The following is a 19,562-nucleotide window of genomic DNA, read 5'->3' on the forward strand; positions in this document are numbered from 1 at the left end:
GAGAAACACTTACTCTGGTTTCTCAGTCTGCTTCCTAGTGCCGGTTTGAAGTGCCTGCCGTTTTCACTGTAAAACGGAGTTGGAGCTTGTACCTCCCCATATATATGTATGGAGTGGAGTTGGCAACTGAAAAGAAACTTTGTGTTCCCTTCAAGCTAGGTGAAGGACGGCTTTCACACACACTTATCTCTCAGAACTGAGCATGTGGAGAGACGTTGGTTCATCCAGCACCAAGGGAACGGGTTGCAGGAGAAACACTTACTCTGGTTTCTCAGTCTGTTTCCTAGTGCCGGTTTGAAGTGCCTGCCGTTTTCACTGTAAAACCGAGTTGGAGCTTGTACCTCCCCATATATATGTATGGAGTGGAGTTGGCAACTGAAAAGAAACTTGGTGTTCCCTTCAAGCTAGGTGAAGGACGGCTTTCACACACACTTATCTCTCAGAACTGAGCATGTGGAGAGACGTTCGTTCATCCAGTACCAAGAGAACGCGTTACAGGAGAAACACTTACTCTGGTTTCTGAGTCTGTTTCCTAGTGCCGGTTTGAAGTGCCTGCCGTTTTCACTGTAAAACCGAGTTGGAGCTTGTACCTCCCCATATATATGTATGGAGTGGAGTTGGCAACTGAAAAGAAACTTTGTGTTCCCTTCAAGCTAGGTGAAGGACGGCTTTCCCACACACTTATCTATCAGAACTGAGCATGTGGAGAGACGTTCATTCATCCAGCACCAAGGGAACGGTTTGCAGGAGAAACACTTACTCTGGTTTCTCAGTCTGTTTCCTAGTGCCGGTTTGAAGTGCCTGCCGTTTTCACTGTAAATCCTAATTGGAGCTTGTACCTCCCCATATATATGTATGGAGTGGAGTTGGCAACTGAAAAGAAACTTTGTGTTCCCTTCAAGCTAGGTGAAGGACGGCTTTCACACACACTTATCTCTCAGAACTGAGCATGTGGAGAGACGTTCGTTCATCCAGCACCAAGGGAACGGGTTGCAGGAGAAACACTTACTCTGGTTTCTGAGTCTGTTTCCTAGTGCCGGTTTGAAGTGCCTGCCGTTTTCAGTGTAAAATCGAGTGGGAGTTTGTTCCTCCCCATATAAATGTATGGAGTGGAGTTGGCAACTGAAAAGAAACTTTGTGTTCCCTTCAAGCTAGGTGAAGGACGGCTTTCACACACACTTATCTCTCAGAACTGAGCATGTGGAGAGACGTTCGTTCATCCAGCACCAAGGGAACGTGTTGCAGGAGAAACACTTACTCTGGTTTCTCAGTCTGTTTCCTAGTGCCGGTTTGAAGTGCCTGCCGTTTTCACTGTAAAACCGAGTTGGAGCTTGTACCTCCCCATACATATGTATGGAGTGGAGTTGGCAACTGAAAAGAAACTTTGTGTTCCCTTCAAGCTAGGTGAAGGACGGCTTTCACACACACTTATCTCTCAGAACTGAGCATGTGGAGAGACGTTCGTTCATCCAGCACCAAGGGAACGGGTTGCAGGAGAAACACTTACTCTGGTTTCTCAGTCTGTTTCCTGGTGCCGGTTTGAAGTGCCTGCCGTTTTCACTGTAAAACCGAGTTGGAGCTTGTACCTCCCCATATATATGTATGGAGTGGAGTTGGCAACTGAAAAGAAACTTTGTGTTCCCTTCAAGCTAGGTGAAGGACGGCTTTCACACACACTTATCTCTCAGAACTGAGCATGTGGAGAGACGTTCGTTCATCCAGCACCAAGGGAACGGTTTGCAGGAGAAACACTTACTCTGGTTTCTGAGTCTGTTTCCTAGTGCCGGTTTGAAGTGCCTGCCGTTTTCAGTGTAAAACCGAGTGGGAGCTTGTTCCTCCCCATATATATGTATGGAGTGGAGTTGGCAACTGAAAAGAAACTTTGTGTTCCCTTCAAGCTAGGTGAAGGACGGCTTTCACACACACTTATCTCTCAGAACTGAGCATGTGGAGAGACGTTCGTTCATCCAGCACCAAGGGAACGGGTTGCAGGAGAAACACTTACTCTGGTTTCTCAGTCTGTTTCCTAGTGCCGGTTTGAAGTGCCTGCCGTTTTCACTCTAAAACCGAGTTGGAGCTTGTACCTCCCCATACATATGTATGGAGTGGAGTTGGCAACTGAAAAGAAACTTTGTGTTCCCTTCAAGCTAGGTGAAGGACGGCTTTCACACACACTTATCTCTCAGAACTGAGCATGTGGAGAGACGTTCGTTCATCCAGCACCAAGGGAACGGGTTGCAGGAGAAACACTTACTCTGGTTTCTCAGTCTGTTTCCTAGTGCCGGTTTGAAGTGCCTGCCGTTTTCACTGTAAAACCGAGTTGGAGCTTGTACCTCCCCATATATATGTATGGAGTGGAGTTGGCAACTGAAAAGAAACTTTGTGTTCCCTTCAAGCTAGGTGAAGGACGGCTTTCACACACACTTATCTCTCAGAACTGAGCATGTGGAGAGACGTTCGTTCATCCAGCACCAAGGGAACGGGTTGCAGGAGAAACACTTACTCTGGTTTCTGAGTCTGTTTCCTAGTGCCGGTTTGAAGTGCCTGCCGTTTTCACTGTAAAACCGAGTTGGAGCTTGTACCTCCCCATATATATGTATGGAGTGGAGTTGGCAACTGAAAAGAAACTTTGTGTTCCCTTCAAGCTAGGTGAAGGACGGCTTTCACACACACTTATCTCTCAGAACTGAGCATGTGGAGAGACGTTCGTTCATCCAGCACCAAGGGAACGGGTTGCAGGAGAAACACTTACTCTGGTTTCTGAGTCTGTTTCCTAGTGCCGGTTTGAAGTGCCTGCCGTTTTCACTGTAAAACCGAGTGGGAGCTTGTACCTCCCCATATATATGTATGGAGTGGAGTTGGCAAATGAAAAGAAACTTTGTGTTCCCTTCAAGCTAGGTGAAGGACGGCTTTCACACACACTTATCTCTCAGAACTGAGCATGTGGAGAGACGTTCGTTCATCCAGCACCAAGGGAACGGGTTGCAGGAGAAACACTTACTCTGGTTTCTCAGTCTGTTTCCTAGTGCCGGTTTGAAGTGCCTGCCGTTTTCACTGTAAAACCGAGTTGGAGCTTGTACCTCCCCATATATATGTATGGAGTGGAGTTGGCAACTGAAAAGAAACTTTGTGTTCCCTTCAAGCTAGGTGAAGGACGGCTTTCCCACACACTTATCTATCAGAACTGAGCATGTGGAGAGACGTTCATTCATCCAGCACCAAGGGAACGGTTTGCAGGAGAAACACTTACTCTGGTTTCTCAGTCTGTTTCCTAGTGCCGGTTTGAAGTGCCTGCCGTTTTCACTGTAAATCCTAATTGGAGCTTGTACCTCCCCATATATATGTATGGAGTGGAGTTGGCAACTGAAAAGAAACTTTGTGTTCCCTTCAAGCTAGGTGAAGGACGGCTTTCACACACACTTATCTCTCAGAACTGAGCATGTGGAGAGACGTTCGTTCATCCAGCACCAAGGGAACGGGTTGCAGGAGAAACACTTACTCTGGTTTCTGAGTCTGTTTCCTAGTGCCGGTTTGAAGTGCCTGCCGTTTTCAGTGTAAAATCGAGTGGGAGTTTGTTCCTCCCCATATAAATGTATGGAGTGGAGTTGGCAACTGAAAAGAAACTTTGTGTTCCCTTCAAGCTAGGTGAAGGACGGCTTTCACACACACTTATCTCTCAGAACTGAGCATGTGGAGAGACGTTCGTTCATCCAGCACCAAGGGAACGGGTTGCAGGAGAAACACTTACTCTGGTTTCTCAGTCTGTTTCCTAGTGCCGGTTTGAAGTGCCTGCCGTTTTCACTGTAAAACCGAGTTGGAGCTTGTACCTCCCCATACATATGTATGGAGTGGAGTTGGCAACTGAAAAGAAACTTTGTGTTCCCTTCAAGCTAGGTGAAGGACGGCTTTCACACACACTTATCTCTCAGAACTGAGCATGTGGAGAGACGTTCGTTCATCCAGCACCAAGGGAACGGGTTGCAGGAGAAACACTTACTCTGGTTTCTCAGTCTGTTTCCTGGTGCCGGTTTGAAGTGCCTGCCGTTTTCACTGTAAAACCGAGTTGGAGCTTGTACCTCCCCATATATATGTATGGAGTGGAGTTGGCAACTGAAAAGAAACTTTGTGTTCCCTTCAAGCTAGGTGAAGGACGGCTTTCACACACACTTATCTCTCAGAACTGAGCATGTGGAGAGACGTTCGTTCATCCAGCACCAAGGGAACGGGTTGCAGGAGAAACACTTACTCTGGTTTCTGAGTCTGTTTCCTAGTGCCGGTTTGAAGTGCCTGCCGTTTTCACTGTAAAACCGAGTTGGAGCTTGTACCTCCCCATATATATGTATGGAGTGGAGTTGGCAACTGAAAAGAAACTTTGTGTTCCCTTCAAGCTAGGTGAAGGACGGCTTTCACACACACTTATCTCTCAGAACTGAGCATGTGGAGAGACGTTCGTTCATCCAGCACCAAGGGAACGGGTTGCAGGAGAAACACTTACTCTGGTTTCTGAGTCTGTTTCCTAGTGCCGGTTTGAAGTGCCTGCCGTTTTCACTGTAAAACCGAGTGGGAGCTTGTACCTCCCCATATATATGTATGGAGTGGAGTTGGCAAATGAAAAGAAACTTTGTGTTCCCTTCAAGCTAGGTGAAGGACGGCTTTCACACACACTTATCTCTCAGAACTGAGCATGTGGAGAGACGTTCGTTCATCCAGCACCAAGGGAACGGGTTGCAGGAGAAACACTTACTCTGGTTTCTCAGTCTGTTTCCTAGTGCCGGTTTGAAGTGCCTGCCGTTTTCACTGTAAAACCGAGTTGGAGCTTGTACCTCCCCATATATATGTATGGAGTGGAGTTGGCAACTGAAAAGAAACTTTGTGTTCCCTTCAAGCTAGGTGAAGGACGGCTTTCCCACACACTTATCTATCAGAACTGAGCATGTGGAGAGACGTTCATTCATCCAGCACCAAGGGAACGGTTTGCAGGAGAAACACTTACTCTGGTTTCTCAGTCTGTTTCCTAGTGCCGGTTTGAAGTGCCTGCCGTTTTCACTGTAAATCCTAATTGGAGCTTGTACCTCCCCATATATATGTATGGAGTGGAGTTGGCAACTGAAAAGAAACTTTGTGTTCCCTTCAAGCTAGGTGAAGGACGGCTTTCACACACACTTATCTCTCAGAACTGAGCATGTGGAGAGACGTTCGTTCATCCAGCACCAAGGGAACGGGTTGCAGGAGAAACACTTACTCTGGTTTCTGAGTCTGTTTCCTAGTGCCGGTTTGAAGTGCCTGCCGTTTTCAGTGTAAAATCGAGTGGGAGTTTGTTCCTCCCCATATAAATGTATGGAGTGGAGTTGGCAACTGAAAAGAAACTTTGTGTTCCCTTCAAGCTAGGTGAAGGACGGCTTTCACACACACTTATCTCTCAGAACTGAGCATGTGGAGAGACGTTCGTTCATCCAGCACCAAGGGAACGGGTTGCAGGAGAAACACTTACTCTGGTTTCTCAGTCTGTTTCCTAGTGCCGGTTTGAAGTGCCTGCCGTTTTCACTGTAAAACCGAGTTGGAGCTTGTACCTCCCCATACATATGTATGGAGTGGAGTTGGCAACTGAAAAGAAACTTTGTGTTCCCTTCAAGCTAGGTGAAGGACGGCTTTCACACACACTTATCTCTCAGAACTGAGCATGTGGAGAGACGTTCGTTCATCCAGCACCAAGGGAACGGGTTGCAGGAGAAACACTTACTCTGGTTTCTCAGTCTGTTTCCTGGTGCCGGTTTGAAGTGCCTGCCGTTTTCACTGTAAAACCGAGTTGGAGCTTGTACCTCCCCATATATATGTATGGAGTGGAGTTGGCAACTGAAAAGAAACTTTGTGTTCCCTTCAAGCTAGGTGAAGGACGGCTTTCACACACACTTATCTCTCAGAACTGAGCATGTGGAGAGACGTTCGTTCATCCAGCACCAAGGGAACGGTTTGCAGGAGAAACACTTACTCTGGTTTCTGAGTCTGTTTCCTAGTGCCGGTTTGAAGTGCCTGCCGTTTTCAGTGTAAAACCGAGTGGGAGCTTGTTCCTCCCCATATATATGTATGGAGTGGAGTTGGCAACTGAAAAGAAACTTTGTGTTCCCTTCAAGCTAGGTGAAGGACGGCTTTCACACACACTTATCTCTGAGAACTGAGCATGTGGAGAGACGTTCGTTCATCCAGCACCAAGGGAACGGGTTGCAGGAGAAACACTTACTCTGGTTTCTCAGTCTGTTTCCTAGTGCCGGTTTGAAGTGCCTGCCGTTTTCACTCTAAAACCGAGTTGGAGCTTGTACCTCCCCATACATATGTATGGAGTGGAGTTGGCAACTGAAAAGAAACTTTGTGTTCCCTTCAAGCTAGGTGAAGGACGGCTTTCACACACACTTATCTCTCAGAACTGAGCATGTGGAGAGACGTTCGTTCATCCAGCACCAAGGGAACGGGTTGCAGGAGAAACACTTACTCTGGTTTCTCAGTCTGTTTCCTAGTGCCGGTTTGAAGTGCCTGCCGTTTTCACTGTAAAACCGAGTTGGAGCTTGTACCTCCCCATATATATGTATGGAGTGGAGTTGGCAACTGAAAAGAAACTTTGTGTTCCCTTCAAGCTAGGTGAAGGACGGCTTTCACACACACTTATCTCTCAGAACTGAGCATGTGGAGAGACGTTCGTTCATCCAGCACCAAGGGAACGGGTTGCAGGAGAAACACTTACTCTGGTTTCTGAGTCTGTTTCCTAGTGCCGGTTTGAAGTGCCTGCCGTTTTCACTGTAAAACCGAGTTGGAGCTTGTACCTCCCCATATATATGTATGGAGTGGAGTTGGCAACTGAAAAGAAACTTTGTGTTCCCTTCAAGCTAGGTGAAGGACGGCTTTCACACACACTTATCTCTCAGAACTGAGCATGTGGAGAGACGTTCGTTCATCCAGCACCAAGGGAACGGGTTGCAGGAGAAACACTTACTCTGGTTTCTGAGTCTGTTTCCTAGTGCCGGTTTGAAGTGCCTGCCGTTTTCACTGTAAAACCGAGTGGGAGCTTGTACCTCCCCATATATATGTATGGAGTGGAGTTGGCAAATGAAAAGAAACTTTGTGTTCCCTTCAAGCTAGGTGAAGGACGGCTTTCACACACACTTATCTCTCAGAACTGAGCATGTGGAGAGACGTTCGTTCATCCAGCACCAAGGGAACGGGTTGCAGGAGAAACACTTACTCTGGTTTCTCAGTCTGTTTCCTAGTGCCGGTTTGAAGTGCCTGCCGTTTTCACTGTAAAACCGAGTTGGAGCTTGTACCTCCCCATATATATGTATGGAGTGGAGTTGGCAACTGAAAAGAAACTTTGTGTTCCCTTCAAGCTAGGTGAAGGACGGCTTTCCCACACACTTATCTATCAGAACTGAGCATGTGGAGAGACGTTCATTCATCCAGCACCAAGGGAACGGTTTGCAGGAGAAACACTTACTCTGGTTTCTCAGTCTGTTTCCTAGTGCCGGTTTGAAGTGCCTGCCGTTTTCACTGTAAATCCTAATTGGAGCTTGTACCTCCCCATATATATGTATGGAGTGGAGTTGGCAACTGAAAAGAAACTTTGTGTTCCCTTCAAGCTAGGTGAAGTACGGCTTTCACACACACTTATCTCTCAGAACTGAGCATGTGGAGAGACGTTCGTTCATCCAGCACCAAGGGAACGGGTTGCAGGAGAAACACTTACTCTGGTTTCTCAGTCTGTTTCCTAGTGCTGGTTTGAAGTGCCTGCCGTTTTCACTGTAAAACCGAGTTGGAGCTTGTACCTCCCCATACATATGTATGGAGTGGAGTTGGCAACTGAAAAGAAACTTTGTGTTCCCTTCAAGCTAGGTGAAGGACGGCTTTCACACACACTTATCTCTCAGAACTGAGCATGTGGAGAGACGTTCGTTCATCCAGCACCAAGGGAACGGGTTGCAGGAGAAACACTTACTCTGGTTTCTCAGTCTGTTTCCTAGTGCCGGTTTGAAGTGCCTGCCGTTTTCACTGTAAAACCGAGTTGGAGCTTGTACCTCCCCATACATATGTATGGAGTGGAGTTGGCAACTGAAAAGAAACTTTGTGTTCCCTTCAAGCTAGGTGAAGGACGGCTTTCACACACACTTATCTCTCAGAACTGAGCATGTGGAGAGACGTTCGTTCATCCAGCACCAAGGGAACGGGTTGCAGGAGAAACACTTACTCTGGTTTCTGAGTCTGTTTCCTGGTGCCGGTTTGAAGTGCCTGCCATTTTCACTGTAAAACCGAGTTGGAGCTTGTACCTCCCCATATGTATGTATGGAGTGGAGTTGGCAACTGAAAAGAAACTTTGTGTTCCCTTCAAGCTAGGTGAAGGACGGCTTTCACACACACTTATCTCTCAGAACTGAGCATGTGGAGAGACGTTCGTTCATCCAGCACCAAGGGAACGGTTTGCAGGAGAAGCACTTACTCTGGTTTCTGAGTCTGTTTCCTAGTGCCGGTTTGAAGTGCCTGCCGTTTTCAGTGTAAAACCCAGTGGGAGCTTGTTCCTCCCCATATAAATGTATGGAGTGGAGTTGGCAACTGAAAAGAAACTTTGTGTTCCCTTCAAGCTAGGTGAAGGACGGCTTTCACACACACTTATCTCTCAGAACTGAGCATGTGGAGAGACGTTCGTTCATCCAGCACCAAGGGAACGGGTTGCAGGAGAAACATTTACTCTGGTTTCTCAGTCTGTTTCCTACTGCCGGTTTGAAGTGCCTGCCGTTTTCACTGTAAAACCGAGTTGGAGCTTGTACCTCCCCATACATATGTATGGAGTGGAGTTGGCAACTGAAAAGAAACTTTGTGTTCCCTTCAAGCTAGGTGAAGGACGGCTTTCACACACACTTATCTCTCAGAACTGAGCATGTGGAGAGACGTTCGTTCATCCAGCACCAAGGGAACGGGTTGCAGGAGAAACACTTACTCTGGTTTCTGAGTCTGTTTCCTGGTGCCGGTTTGAAGTGCCTGCCATTTTCACTGTAAAACCGAGTTGGAGCTTGTACCTCCCCATATGTATGTATGGAGTGGAGTTGGCAACTGAAAAGAAACTTTGTGTTCCCTTCAAGCTAGGTGAAGGACGGCTTTCACACACACTTATCTCTCAGAACTGAGCATGTGGAGAGACGTTCGTTCATCCAGCACCAAGGGAACGGTTTGCAGGAGAAGCACTTACTCTGGTTTCTGAGTCTGTTTCCTAGTGCCGGTTTGAAGTGCCTGCCGTTTTCAGTGTAAAACCCAGTGGGAGCTTGTTCCTCCCCATATAAATGTATGGAGTGGAGTTGGCAACTGAAAAGAAACTTTGTGTTCCCTTCAAGCTAGGTGAAGGACGGCTTTCACACACACTTATCTCTCAGAACTGAGCATGTGGAGAGACGTTCGTTCATCCAGCACCAAGGGAACGGGTTGCAGGAGAAACATTTACTCTGGTTTCTCAGTCTGTTTCCTAGTGCCGGTTTGAAGTGCCTGCCGTTTTCACTGTAAAACCGAGTTGGAGCTTGTACCTCCCCATACATATGTATGGAGTGGAGTTGGCAACTGAAAAGAAACTTTGTGTTCCCTTCAAGCTATGTGAAGGACGGCTTTCACACACACTTATCTCTCAGAACTGAGCATGTGGAGAGACGTTCGTTCATTCAGCACCAAGAGAACGGGTTGCAGGAGAAACATTTACTCTGGTTTCTCAGTCTGTTTTCTAGTGTCGGTTTGAAGTGCCTGCCGTTTTCACTGTAAAACCGAGTTGGAGCTTGTACCTCCCCATACATATGTATGGAGTGGAGTTGGCAACTGAAAAGAAACTTTGTGTTCCCTTCAAGCTAGGTGAAGGACGGCTTTCACACACACTTATCTCTTAGAACTGATCATGTGGAGAGAAGTTCGTTCATCCAGCACCAAGGGAACGGGTTGCAGGAGAAACACTTTCTCTTGTTTCTGGGTCTGTTTCCTGGTGCCGGTTTGAAGTGCCTGCCATTTTCACTGTAAAACCGAGTTGAAGCTTGTACCTCCCCATATGTATGTATGGAGTGGAGTTGGCAACTGAAAAGAAACTTTGTGTTCCCTTCAAGCTAGGTGAAGGACGGCTTTCACACACACTTATCTCTCAGAACTGAGCATGTGGAGAGACGTTCATTCATCCAGCACCAAGGGAACGGTTTGCAGGAGAAACACTTACTCTGGTTTCTCAGTCTGTTTCCTAGTGCCGGTTTGAAGTGCCTGCCGTTTTCACTGTAAATCCTAATTAGAGCTTGTACCTCCCCATATATATGTATGGAGTGGAGTTGGCAACTGAAAAGAAACTTTGTGTTCCCTTCAAGCTAGGTGAAGGACGGCTTTCACACACACTTATCTCTCAGAACTGAGCATGTGGAGAGACGTTGGTTCATCCAGCACCAAGGGAACGGGTTGCAGGAGAAACACTTACTCTGGTTTCTCAGTCTGTTTCCTAGTGCCGGTTTGAAGTGCCTGCCGTTTTCACTGTAAAACCGAGTTGGAGCTTGTACCTCCCCATACATATGTATGGAGTGGAGTTGGCAACTGAAAAGAAACTTTGTGTTCCCTTCAAGCTAGGTGAAGGACGGCTTTCACACACACTTATCTCTCAGAACTGAGCATGTGGAGAGACGTTCGTTCATCCAGCACCAAGGGAACGGGTTGCAGGAGAAACATTTACTCTGGTTTCTCAGTCTGTTTCCTAGTGCCGGTTTGAAGTGCCTGCCGTTTTCACTGTAAAACCGAGTTGGAGCTTGTACCTCCCCATACATATGTATGGAGTGGAGTTGGCAACTGAAAAGAAACTTTGTGTTCCCTTCAAGCTAGGTGAAGGACGGCTTTCACACACACTTATCTCTCAGAACTGAGCATGTGGAGAGACGTTCGTTCATCCAGCACCAAGGGAACGGGTTGCAGGAGAAACACTTACTCTGGTTTCTGAGTCTGTTTCCTGGTGCCGGTTTGAAGTGCCTGCCATTTTCACTGTAAAACCGAGTTGGAGCTTGTACCTCCCCATATGTATGTATGGAGTGGAGTTGGCAACTGAAAAGAAACTTTGTGTTCCCTTCAAGCTAGGTGAAGGACGGCTTTCACACACACTTTTCTCTCAGAACTGAGCATGTGGAGAGACGTTCGTTCATTCAGCACCAAGGGAACGGGTTGCAGGAGAAACATATACTCTGGTTTCTCAGTCTGTTTTCTAGTGTCGGTTTGAAGTGCCAGCCGTTTTCACTGTAAAACCGAGTTGGAGCTTGTACCTCCCCATACATATGTATGGAGTGGAGTTGGCAACTGAAAAGAAACTTTGTGTTCCCTTCAAGCTAGGTGAAGGACGGCTTTCACACACACTTATCTCTCAGAACTGAGCATGTGGAGAGACATTCGTTCATCCAGCACCAAGGGAACGGGTTGCAGGAGAAACACTTACTCTGGTTTCTGAGTCTGTTTCCTGGTGCCGGTTTGAAGTGCCTGCCGTTTTCACTGTAAAACCGAGTTGGAGCTTGTACCTCCCCATATATATGTATGGAGTGGAGTTGGCAACTGAAAAGAAACTTTGTGTTCCCTTCAAGCTAGGTGAAGGACGGCTTTCACACACACTTATCTCTCAGAACTGAGCATGTGGAGAGACGTTCGTTCATCCAGCACCAAGGGAACGGTTTGCAGGAGAAACACTTACTCTGGTTTCTGAGTCTGTTTCCTAGTGCCGGTTTGAAGTGCCTGCCGTTTTCAGTGTAAAACCGAGTGGGAGCTTGTTCCTCCCCATATATATGTATGGAGTGGAGTTGGCAACTGAAAAGAAACTTTGTGTTCCCTTCAAGCTAGGTGAAGGACGGCATTCACACACACTTATCTCTCAGAACTGAGCATGTGGAGAGACGTTCGTTCATCCAGCACCAAGGGAACGGGTTGCAGGAGAAACACTTACTCTGGTTTCTCAGTCTGTTTCCTAGTGCCGGTTTGAAGTGCCTGCCGTTTTCACTGTAAAACCTAGTTGGAGCTTGTACCTCCCCATACATATGTATGGAGTGGAGTTGGCAACTGAAAAGAAACTTTGTGTTCCCTTCAAGCTAGGTGAAGGACGGCTTTCACACACACTTAACTCTCAGAACTGAGCATGTGGAGAGACGTTCGTTCATCCAGCACCAAGGGAACGGGTTGCAGGAGAAACACTTACTCTGGTTTCTCAGTCTGTTTCCTAGTGCCGGTTTGAAGTGCCTGCCGTTTTCACTGTAAAACCGAGTTGGAGCTTGTACCTCCCCATATATATGTATGGAGTGGAGTTGGCAACTGAAAAGAAACTTTGTGTTTCCTTCAAGCTAGGTGAAGGACGGCTTTCACACACACTTATCTCTCAGAACTGAGCATGTGGAGAGACGTTCGTTCATCCAGCACCAAGGGAACGGGTTGCAGGAGAAACACTTACTCTGGTTTCTGAGTCTGTTTCCTAGTGCCGGTTTGAAGTGCCTGCCGTTTTCACTGTAAAACCGAGTTGGAGCTTGTACCTCCCCATATATATGTATGGAGTGGAGTTGGCAACTGAAAAGAAACTTTGTGTTCCCTTCAAGCTAGGTGAAGGACGGCTTTCACACACACTTATCTCTCAGAACTGAGCATGTGGAGAGACGTTCGTTCATCCAGCACCAAGGGAACGGGTTGCAGGAGAAACACTTACTCTGGTTTCTGAGTCTGTTTCCTGGTGCCGGTTTGAAGTGCCTGCCGTTTTCACTGTAAAACCGAGTTGGAGCTTGTACCTCCCCATATATATGTATGGAGTGGAGTTGGCAACTGAAAAGAAACTTTGTGTTCCCTTCAAGCTAGGTGAAGGACGGCTTTCACACACACTTATCTCTCAGAACTGAGCATGTGGAGAGACGTTCGTTCATCCAGCACCAAGGAAACGGGTTGCAGGAGAAACACTTACTCTGGTTTCTGAGTCTGTTTCCTGGTGCCGGTTTGAAGTGCCTGCCGTTTTCACTGTAAAACCGAGTTGGAGCTTGTACCTCCCCATATATATGTATGGAGTGGAGTTGGCAACTGAAAAGAAACTTTGTGTTCCCTTCAAGCTAGGTGAAGGACGGCTTTCACACACACTTATCTCTCAGAACTGAGCATGTGGAGAGACGTTCGTTCATCCAGCACCAAGGGAACGGGTTGCAGGAGAAACACTTACTCTGGTTTCTCAGTCTGTTTCCTAGTGCCGGTTTGAAGTGCCTGCCGTTTTCACTGTAAAACCGAGTTGGAGCTTGTACCTCCCCATATATATGTATGGAGTGGAGTTGGCAACTGAAAAGAAACTTTGTGTTCCCTTCAAGCTAGGTGAAGGACGGCTTTCACACACACTTATCTCTCAGAACTGAGCATGTGGAGAGACGTTCGTTCATCCAGCACCAAGGGAACGGGTTGCAGGAGAAACACTTACTCTGGTTTCTCAGTCTGTTTCCTAGTGCCGGTTTGAAGTGCCTGCCGTTTTCACTGTAAAACCTAGATGGAGCTTGTACCTCCCCATACATATGTATGGAGTGGAGTTGGCAACTGAAAAGAAACTTTGTGTTCCCTTCAAGCTAGGTGAAGGACGGCTTTCACACACACTTATCTCTCAGAACTGAGCATGTGGAGAGACGTTCGTTCATCCAGCACCAAGGGAACGGGTTGCAGGAGAAACACTTACTCTGGTTTCTCAGTCTGTTTCCTAGTGCCGGTTTGAAGTGCCTGCCGTTTTCACTGTAAAACCGAGTTGGAGCTTGTACCTCCCCATATATATGTATGGAGTGGAGTTGGCAACTGAAAAGAAACTTTGTGTTCCCTTCAAGCTAGGTGAAGGACGGCTTTCACACACACTTATCTCTCAGAACTGAGCATGTGGAGAGACGTTCGTTCATCCAGCACCAAGGGAACGGGTTGCAGGAGAAACACTTACTCTGGTTTCTGAGTCTGTTTCCTAGTGCCGGTTTGAAGTGCCTGCCGTTTTCACTGTAAAACCGAGTTGGAGCTTGTACCTCCCCATATATATGTATGGAGTGGAGTTGGCAACTGAAAAGAAACTTTGTGTTCCCTTCAAGCTAGGTGAAGGACGGCTTTCACACACACTTATCTCTCAGAACTGAGCATGTGGAGAGACGTTCGTTCATCCAGCACCAAGGGAACGGGTTGCAGGAGAAACACTAACTCTGGTTTCTCAGTCTGTTTCCTAGTGCCGGTTTGAAGTGCCTGCCGTTTTCACTGTAAAACCGAGTTGGAGCTTGTACCTCCCCATACATATGTATGGAGTGGAGTTGGCAACTGAAAAGAAACTTTGTGTTCCCTTCAAGCTAGGTGAAGGACGGCTTTCACACACACTTATCTCTCAGAACTGAGCATGTGGAGAGACGTTCGTTCATCCAGCACCAAGGGAACGGGTTGCAGGAGAAACACTTACTCTGGTTTCTGAGTCTGTTTTCTGGTGCCGGATTGAAGTGCCTGCCGTTTTCACTGTAAAACCGAGTTGGAGCTTGTACCTCCCCATATATATGTATGGAGTGGAGTTGGCAACTGAAAAGAAACTTTGTGTTCCCTTCAAGCTAGGTGAAGGACGGCTTTCACACACACTTATCTCTCAGAACTGAGCATGTGGAGAGACGTTCGTTCATCCAGCACCAAGGGAACGGGTTGCAGGAGAAACACTTACTCTGGTTTCTGAGTCTGTTTCCTAGTGCCGGTTTGAAGTGCCTGCCGTTTTCACTGTAAAACCGAGTTGGAGCTTGTACCTCCCCATATATATGTATGGAGTGGAGTTGGCAACTGAAAAGAAACTTTGTGTTCCCTTCAAGCTAGGTGAAGGACGGCTTTCACACACACTTATCTCTCAGAACTGAGCATGTGGAGAGACGTTCGTTCATCCAGCACCAAGGGAACGGGTTGCAGGTGAAACACTTACTCTGGTTTCTGAGTCTGTTTCCTAGTGCCGGTTTGAAGTGCCTGCCGTTTTCACTGTAAAACCGAGTTGGAGCTTGTACCTCCCCATATATATGTATGGAGTGGAGTTGGCAACTGAAAAGAAACTTTTTGTTCCCTTCAAGCTAGGTGAAGGACGGCTTTCACACACACTTATCTCTCAGAACTGAGCATGTGGAGAGACGTTCGTTCATCCAGCACCAAGGGAACGGGTTGCAGGAGAAACACTTACTCTGGTTTCTCAGTCTGTTTCCTAGTGCCGGTTTGAAGTGCCTGCCGTTTTCACTGTAAAACCGAGTTGGAGCTTGTACCTCCCCATATATATGTATGGAGTGGAGTTGGCAACTGAAAAGAAACTTTGTGTTCCCTTCAAGCTAGGTGAAGGACGGCTTTCACACACACTTATCTCTCAGAACTGAGCATGTGGAGAGACGTTCGTTCATCCAGCACCAAGGGAACGGGTTGCAGGAGAAACACTTACTCTGGTTTCTCAGTCTGTTTCCTAGTGCCGGTTTGAAGTGCCTGCCGTTTTCACTGTAAAACCGATTTGGAGCTTGTACCTCCCCATATATATGTATGGAGTGGAGTTGGCAACTGAAAAGAAACTTTTTGTTCCCTTCAAGCTAGGTGAAGGACGGCTTTCACACACACTTATCTCTCAGAACTGAGCATGTGGAGAGACGTTCGTTCATCCAGCACCAAGGGAACGGGTTGCAGGAGAAACACTTACTCTGGTTTCTGAGTCTGTTTTCTGGTGCCGGATTGAAGTGCCTGCCGTTTTCACTGTAAAACCGAGTTGGAGCTTGTACCTCCCCATATATATGTATGGAGTGGAGTTGGCAACTGAAAAGAAACTTTGTGTTCCCTTCAAGCTAGGTGAAGGACGGCTTTCACACACACTTATCTCTCAGAACTGAGCATGTGGAGAGACGTTCGTTCATCCAGCACCAAGGGAACGGGTTGCAGGAGAAACACTTACTCTGGTTTCTGAGTCTGTTTCCTAGTGCCGGTTTGAAGTGCCTGCCGTTTTCTCTGTAAAACCGAGTGGGAGCTTGTACCTCCCCATATATATGTATGGAGTGGAGTTGGCAACTGAAAAGAAACTTTGTGTTCCCTTCAAGCTAGGTGAAGGACGGCTTTCACACACACTTATTTCTCAGAACTGAGCATGTGGAGAGACGTTCGTTCATCCAGCACCAAGGGAACGGGTTGCAGGAGAAACACTTACTCTGGTTTCTCAGTCTGTTTCCTAGTGCCGGTTTGAAGTGCCTGCCGTTTTCACTGTAAAACCGAGTTGGAGCTTGTACCTCCCCATACATATGTATGGAGTGGAGTTGGCAACTGAATAGAAACTTTGTGTTCCCTTCAAGCTAGGTGAAGGACGGCTTTCCCACACACTTATCTATCAGAACTGAGCATGTGGAGAGACGTTCGTTCATCCAGCACCAAGGGAACGGGTTGCAGGAGAAACACTTACTCTGGTTTCTGAGTCTGTTTCCTGGTGCCGGTTTGAAGTGCCTGCCGTTTTCACTGTAAAACCGAGATGGAGCTTGTACCTCCCCATATATATGTATGGAGTGGAGTTGGCAACTGAAAAGAAACTTTGTGTTCCCTTCAAGCTAGGTGAAGGACGGCTTTCACACACACTTATCTCTCAGAACTGAGCATGTGGAGAGACGTTCGTTCATCCAGCACCAAGGGAACGGGTTGCAGGAGAAACACTTACTCTGGTTTCTGAGTCTGTTTCCTAGTGCCGGTTTGAAGTGCCTGCCGTTTTCAGTGTAAAACCGAGTGGGAGCTTGTTCCTCCCCATATATATGTATGGAGTGGAGTTGGCAACTGAAAAGAAACTTTGTGTTCCCTTCAAGCTAGGTGAAGGACGGCTTTCACACACACTTATCTCTCAGAACTGAGCATGTGGAGAGACGTTCGTTCATCCAGCACCAAGGGAACGGGTTGCAGGAGAAACACTTACTCTGGTTTCTCAGTCTGTTTCCTAGTGCCGGTTTGAAGTGCCTGCCGTTTTCACTGTAAAACCTAGTTGGAGCTTGTACCTCCCCATACATATGTATGGAGTGGAGTTGGCAACTGAAAAGAAACTTTGTGTTCCCTTCAAGCTATGTGAAGGACGGCTTTCACACACACTTATCTCTCAGAACTGAGCATGTGGAGAGACGTTCGTTCATCCAGCACCAAGGGAACGGGTTGCAGGAGAAACACTTACTCTGGTTTCTCAGTCTGTTTCCTAGTGCCGGTTTGAAGTGCCTGCCGTTTTCACTGTAAAACCGAGTTGGAGCTTGTACCTCCCCATATATATGTATGGAGTGGAGTTGGCAACTGAAAAGAAACTTTGTGTTCCCTTCAAGCTAGGTGAAGGACGGCTTTCACACACACTTATCTCTCAGAACTGAGCATGTGGAGAGACGTTCGTTCATCCAGCACCAAGGGAACGGGTTGCAGGAGAAACACTTACTCTGGTTTCTGAGTCTGTTTCCTAGTGCCGGTTTGAAGTGCCTGCCGTTTTCACTGTAAAACCGAGTTGGAGCTTGTACCTCCCCATATATATGTATGGAGTGGAGTTGGCAACTGAAAAGAAACTTTGTGTTCCCTTCAAGCTAGGTGAAGGACGGCTTTCACACACACTTATCTCTCAGAACTGAGCATGTGGAGAGACGTTCGTTCATCCAGCACCAAGGGAACGGGTTGCAGGAGAAACACTTACTCTGGTTTCTGAGTCTGTTTCCTGGTGCCGGTTTGAAGTGCCTGCCGTTTTCACTGTAAAACCGAGTTGGAGCTTGTACCTCCCCATATATATGTATGGAGTGGAGTTGGCAACTGAAAAGAAACTTTGTGTTCCCTTCAAGCTAGGTGAAGGACGGCTTTCACACACACTTATCTCTCAGAACTGAGCATGTGGAGAGACGTTCGTTCATCCAGCACCAAGGGAACGGGTTGCAGGAGAAACACTTACTCTGGTTTCTGAGTCTGTTTCCTAGTGCCGGTTTGAAGTGCCTGCCGTTTTCACTGTAAAACCGAGTTGGAGCTTGTACCTCCCCATATATATGTATGGAGTGGAGTTGGCAACTGAAAAGAAACTTTGTGTTCCCTTCAAGCTAGGTGAAGGACGGCTTTCACACACACTTATCTCTCAGAACTGAGCATGTGGAGAGACGTTCGTTCATCCAGCACCAAGGGAACGGGTTGCAGGAGAAACACTTACTCTGGTTTCTCAGTCTGTTTCCTAGTGCCGGTTTGAAGTGCCTGCCGTTTTCACTGTAAAACCGAGTTGGAGCTTGTACCTCCCCATATATATGTATGGAGTGGAGTTGGCAACTGAAAAGAAACTTTGTGTTCCCTTCAAGCTAGGTGAAGGACGGCTTTCCCACACACTTATCTATCAGAACTGAGCATGTGGAGAGACGTTCATTCATCCAGCACCAAGGGAACGGTTTGCAGGAGAAACACTTACTCTGGTTTCTCAGTCTGTTTCCTAGTGCCGGTTTGAAGTGCCTGCCGTTTTCACTGTAAAACCTAGTTGGAGCTTGTACCTCCCCATACATATGTATGGAGTGGAGTTGGCAACTGAAAAGAAACTTTGTGTTCCCTTCAAGCTAGGTGAAGGACGGCTTTCACACACACTTATCTCTCAGAACTGAGCATGTGGAGAGACGTTCGTTCATCCAGCACCAAGGGAACGGGTTGCAGGAGAAACATTTACTCTGGTTTCTCAGTCTGTTTCCTAGTGCCGGTTTGAAGTGCCTGCCGTTTTCACTGTAAATCCGAGTTGGAGCTTGTACCTCCCCATATATATCTATGGAGTGGAGTTGGCAACTGAAAAGAAACTTTGTGTTCCCTTCAAGCTAGGTGAAGGACGGCTTTCACACACACTTATCTCTCAGAACTGAGCATGTGGAGAGACGTTCGTTCATCCAGCACCAAGGGAACGGGTTGCAGGAGAAACACTTACTCTGGTTTCTCAGTCTGTTTCCTAGTGCCGGTTTGAAGTGCCTGCCGTTTTCACTGTAAAACCGAGTTGGAGCTTGTACCTCCCCATATATATGTATGGAGTGGAGTTGGCAACTGAAAAGAAACTTTGTGTTCCCTTCAAGCTAGGTGAAGGACGGCTTTCACACACACTTATCTCTCAGAACTGAGCATGTGGAGAGACGTTCGTTCATCCAGCACCAAGGGAACGGGTTGCAGGAGAAACACTTACTCTGGTTTCTCAGTCTGTTTCCTGGTGCCGGTTTGAAGTGCCTGCCGTTTTCACTGTAAAACCGAGTTGGAGCTTGTACCTCCCCATATATATGTATGGAGTGGAGTTGGCAACTGAAAAGAAACTTTGTCTTCCCTTCAAGCTAGGTGAAGGACGGCTTTCACACACACTTATCTCTCAGAACTGAGCATGTGGAGAGACGTTCGTTCATCCAGCACCAAGGGAACGGGTTGCAGGAGAAACACTTACTCTGGTTTCTGAGTATGTTTCCTAGTGCCGGTTTGAAGTGCCTGCCGTTTTCACTGTAAAACCGAGTTGGAGCTTGTACCTCCCCATATATATGTATGGAGTGGAGTTGGCAACTGAAAAGAAACTT

Source organism: Vicugna pacos, chromosome 14, assembly GCF_048564905.1.
Source record: "Vicugna pacos chromosome 14, VicPac4, whole genome shotgun sequence".
NCBI classification, from domain to species: Eukaryota; Metazoa; Chordata; class Mammalia; order Artiodactyla; family Camelidae; genus Vicugna; species Vicugna pacos.